Below are 5,194 nucleotides of genomic sequence, written 5' to 3'. Positions count from 1 at the left end.
GGCTAACTAGAATATGACCCGTGCCGTAACGACCCGGGATTATACTGGTGTTACAGCAAGATGGGACGTTATTAATTCATACACATGATAACAATCTCTTATTTATTTGTTTTTGCAATATTTAATAATAAAGTTTTTTTTCTATTTAGATGATGGTTTTATGAATGCCCATTTTGACACAGTGATGAAACACAATCGGTTCCACATAGTACATATTTAGTTTTTTCATACTGATTTGTTTTTGCCGCTTTATAGGGGTTATTCCATATCTCTTTGGTGCTTTCCACATTACATATCAATTTTGACATAGAGTCACAAAGAAATAACACTAATTTTTTGTTACAAATTGGAATTTAGGGAAAGTACTTGAACTTGGATCTTATATATTTCATAGCAGTGTCTCAACTTCTTGATAATGATAAAATTCTCTGCTGACATATAACTTTCTTATCATAAAGAAAAACTAATCAAATTAAGTTGGATAATCTTGGCGTTCGAGTTGTATTGTACATAAGTGAGGGGCCAGTTATGTTTTGAAAATCAATATCTAACTCGTGGCATCAAGATGGACTACACGTAGATGTAGTTGCTGAGAGTCTGTAGATAAGCAACGAATAATTTTATTTAATTTAGAATATTTCCTATTTTACGAAACCCCTCCAAATCTGAAGTAAAATGCTCAAAGCAATCCCCGTTAGTGAATTCAAATGCACATGTTAGGCTGTTATGCCTGGTAAGGGTGGCTACACGCCAAAATTATTTCCATCCTTTCTGGGTTTTCCCAAAATTTATGGGAAATACACAATCGTTTAAGGCGTACGCAATCGTTTAAGGCGAAAGTTAGATCATATGGTGCTCCCACAAAGAAGCATCAGCCGTGTTCGAGTAAGAAGTTACTGAAACTTGGGCTAGTTTACGTGGTTTTTGTATGCAAAGGTCTTGTTCTCAAGCTCCAGAAGCTGTTGATTTAAATACTGTAGTAGTGGGTAAACTTGTTACCTGAAAGGAGAAAAAGATTTGATTGTCAACAATCAATTCTTGATGCCACTTCAATATCCTCTAAATGAGTAACCCTTCACTGTTGTTGCTAGTAAAAAAAAAAGAACTTTAATAAAAAAATTACTTAAACCCAACTGTCCTTTAAATGAGTAAACCATGACTCTCCTCGAAATATGAGCTGTAAACATTTGATAAAAAGAGTGTAACAGAACATCTTGTAGTTGTAGGAATACAACATAAACTGCAGAAATAGAAACACTACAAAAACAACCAAAAAAAAGAGCGACAACACATCTAGATATTCATATGCTTCATGATGCATCTATTACCGCCCAAAGTCTCTCTCTTCAAACTTCATCACTGAAGAGCACAGTAGAGGCAGACATATTAGTTATTACACACTAACTGGATCTACTTGGTCTCGTATCTGGATCAGTTTAATCCTTGGCAGTTGTGAGCAAGGGACCCGAGGGAGGGACAGTTGGGGCTTCCAAAAGTTAAGAAAACCTTGTAACTGTGTAGCTGGGAGTGTTTGCTTCTTCTTGTTGAACGCAGTGATGGGTGGTCCATCTCAACAATCAAGATCTTTTTTAAAAGCTGCAACCACCTTACATTTTCCCTTTTCCGGCTGGCTATTATATCATGAAGTTTGATTACATCATTGCAAAACACCGGTACTTTGGAACTTAAATGTACACACAATCGAGTTTGATTAACCGACTTAAAGATGACTTATTCAGTATTTTTTTAACTGACTCAAGAATGCCTAATTAAGTAAAGATAAAAACAGATGGTGGCATACCTCCTCCATCATAAATACGTCTGAGGCAGTGGCGTGGACAATACGCTGGACTTCACTCTCCAGGGCAGCAAATATAGTGTTGTCTGCTATGGTCTGTCACTTCAAAGATAACAAGGCATAGAGTTAATTTTTTGGGAGGTCAGTATTAATTGCACCATAAACAGTGGATTTAAAGGAGTTTTGTGACGAACCAAACGAAAATTAATTATATGCCACAGTAAGTAGTAACACAACGTGATACAGGTTCCTCAATACTTGGTGCATCCACGGTCTCCTTCTTCACCAACCATTTTAGTCGTGCAGTTGTTGCATCCCAAATAGTGCCACCTGCTGGTATCCAAAATTCGATTTGTGCTCTCTTTGACAAAAATTCAATTGGTTACATGCATTATAGAGTTGAATAGGCATCTGTGATGTAAAAAAAAAAAACCATTCCAAATGAGGAGAGAGTTTGCTAGGCATTTGTGGTTTTTGATAACCTCAACAAAAGAACTGGTTTCTTTCTACTTAGAGAGAGTTTATTACCATAGAAAATAAAGACGTCCAGGCTGGTGACCTCGTTACCCCCCATGAAATCTAGTTCATTCCACTTTTTTGAGATTCGAACGCCAGTCATCCATTTTGTGCCTTCTTAGGCCTCCAATATGGGAGAAGGTTTTGTATGTTTTCGCCGGATTCTTGGAAGGGCTGTTGACAATCTGGGAACCCATTTGAAAACAATGAAAGAGTATGGACTGCACAAAATTGGAAACAAATAATCAGCAAAAGTAACTTCAACGACATAATCAAATACAGATGGTAATCTCGATAGTACACCATTTATAGAAAGAAAGATAAGAAGGAAAGGTATATAAGATGAAGCAGCTTTGCATACTGTTGCTTGATATACTGCAAGTATGTGCAAAGTTTTGCATATGTACAAAGCAGCAGGTACAGAAGAAAAAAAGTCCGGAACTAAAAATGGATTTACTATTAGTGTGATTTATGAAACTTAAGAGGACTTCATGGTATTTTCTGCACTCATATTTTTTGTTTACACCTTTGTTTCGTCAGGGCATGTTTTTCACTTATCGTTGCCGGAGCAATAGCCAAGTTTCACTACTCAAAATGTGATTTACCATTTATATTGGAATGTCAAGCAAGAATAACATCCACAATTTGGTTTAACAGTGTGCTTATTCAAGTAGTTTTCTACTCCCTCCATCCCACTATTAAGTGACCTATTTTATAACTAAATTTAGTTATAAAATAGGTCACTTAATAGTGGGACGGAGGTAGTATCATAATAGGTTAGTAAACCTTAAATATGCACAATTAAAATGGCACCTCTTTTCTAAGAAAAAGTCATAAACATCCCTCACAGGCAAAAGGTGGTAATTAATCTGATCTCAAATTCATATTAGATGTAGTACAAAATAAAAATAGGGAGCAAAAAAACCGAAACATCATATGTGATCTCAAATTAACTTGAAGTTGACTACATGCCAATTACAGGTGAGCCTAACCTGAATCTGGCATGGTTTCCTTGGGCAATTTCAGTTAGCCAGTTGATAATCATATACCTGATAATTTGGTTTTGCTTGGGAGACCTGTATCGGTGTAGAGATACCATTATAAATCAGTGGCATTGCATCACTGACAACTAAAAAAAAGAAATCAGATCGAAAAGCTACAATTGCGAAAGCAACTAACTAACATTTTATGGTAGAGTATAAGGCTATTACATGCTAGATGCCACTGTGATGTTCTTTACTTCTTTATGAGTTCTAAATATTTTGGAAAACATGATATAGAACCGAAGTATGTAGCCCAACAATACAATTTGATCCAAACTATGATATTTATCGCACACTAAAACTTTGTTGCTATTGAACTATTTGAAAGTAAAAATTATGAGACGCTAAAAAACATAATTAAATTAAATCGTATCAATCTTATTAGATTCTAATGTATGTCTGGACATCACGGCAAAAAGTATAAGAAAATAATTATCCGCTAACCCTACTCTAACTTCATACACCATCACTTGGTAATCTACTGAATTGTCCACTAACACTACTGAATTATCGAGGCACATGATTATTTAGTCCTAAAAGTCGTATGCGTCAATGGTGGATTCTTCAATACTAACCCATAAACTTTCTATTCCAACACATAGAATACAACTCTTTAGCGGCTATATGCGACTGACCAAGATTCCCTTGAGTCACATAAAAATTAAAGCTACTAAATACGAAGAAGCCTGCATTGTTCTATCACAGTTTATTCTCTTGCATTTAAGAGAACAATTTATCAGAAAAATGGGAATCCATCAAAAAATTGAAGCTTGGTAGAATCACAGGTTCAACCAACTGCTTAAGCTAATTGATAATTCAGTGCTATTAATCAATCACTGAGAAATCATACTGAACCCACACGAATATTACTAAAATTCTTTCATTAGCAGAGAAGGGGAAACCAAGAACCCTTAAAAATTAAGAAAAACAAAAATGGTAATAAACATGAACACATACCCTTTTTTTAGCTGCGAATCGGGAAAAACAAAAAATCTTAATTCGACTACGAATTACGAAATAAAATAACACGGACTAATACCTGGGATTATTTGGAATGACGATCGGCTTGTAAAATCGCATCATAAAATGCACAAACCCCTAATTTTGAACAAACAAAAATAAAAAAATTAGTTTGAGAATCACATCATACAGATACAAACCCCTAATTTTAAATCATCCCTACAAAAAATTAAAGAGAAAGAAACGGAAGATGGATCAAATCCAGAAAGAATTTATATATAACCTTGGTTGAAAGCATTATGAAACATCCTCTGAGTTGGATGGTTCTCAAACGTGGGATTTATGAGAGATCGGTTTCACTAAGAAGAAAACAAACGTCTTTGAAATTGAATGATAAGAGTAACCGTCGAATGAATGATATTGAATGATGGTAATAACTCGGTCGATTGATTACAATTGGGTAACGCATGAAGAAGTGGAATCTGGGACGTCGGATCCATGCGTGGAAGGTGGGCTCTTTTTGTGAGCCACGATTTATCTCTTCCCCTTTGTGAAGTATGGGAGCCGCCGACCGTTGTAAATGGTCCATTTAGAGCCGTCGGATGGATAAAAACACATTTGTTTTTGTAAGATAGATGAGGTATTGATAGAGGTGCGTCAATTGTTGTATGAGAACAAATCGACATATTTGTTATCGGACCCCGAAAGCCAGCTTGTGTCAAAAATAAAACTCCTTAAAGAAAACAAATTGACGCAAAAAAATATTATTTTTACATAATTATTTGTGTCTGTATATTTTAACAACGTACCCATTATCAACTATCCAGTCAAGATCACAACCAAGATTCCGCAATAGAAAAATAAGAGTTTCTCCAAT

At 35.4% G+C, this 5,194-nt stretch overlaps 1 long non-coding RNA gene across 6 annotated transcripts; it reads right to left on the bottom strand.

The window, feature by feature from the left end:
* Positions 1 to 1,134: 1,134 nt before the first annotated feature.
* LOC113348576 lies at positions 1,135 to 4,737 on the bottom strand. Of its 6 annotated transcripts, none has more exons than XR_003359714.1 (6): positions 4,601 to 4,737; positions 4,397 to 4,455; positions 3,307 to 3,390; positions 2,327 to 2,535; positions 1,993 to 2,209; positions 1,135 to 1,894 (listed from the first exon to the last, which is right to left on the bottom strand). It is a non-coding gene; the product is annotated as an uncharacterized LOC113348576 (long non-coding RNA). The 6 variants fall into 6 exon arrangements; XR_003359715.1 differs by lacking the exon at positions 3,307 to 3,390 and having other exon boundaries at positions 1,135 to 1,631; positions 1,802 to 1,900; XR_003359712.1 differs by lacking the exon at positions 3,307 to 3,390 and having other exon boundaries at positions 1,135 to 1,631; positions 1,802 to 1,894.
* Positions 4,738 to 5,194: the final 457 nt, after the last annotated feature.

This window comes from Papaver somniferum, chromosome 2, assembly GCF_003573695.1.
Source record: "Papaver somniferum cultivar HN1 chromosome 2, ASM357369v1, whole genome shotgun sequence".
Taxonomy (NCBI): Eukaryota; Viridiplantae; Streptophyta; class Magnoliopsida; order Ranunculales; family Papaveraceae; genus Papaver; species Papaver somniferum.
This window is presented reverse-complemented; position numbering and strand designations above follow the sequence as displayed.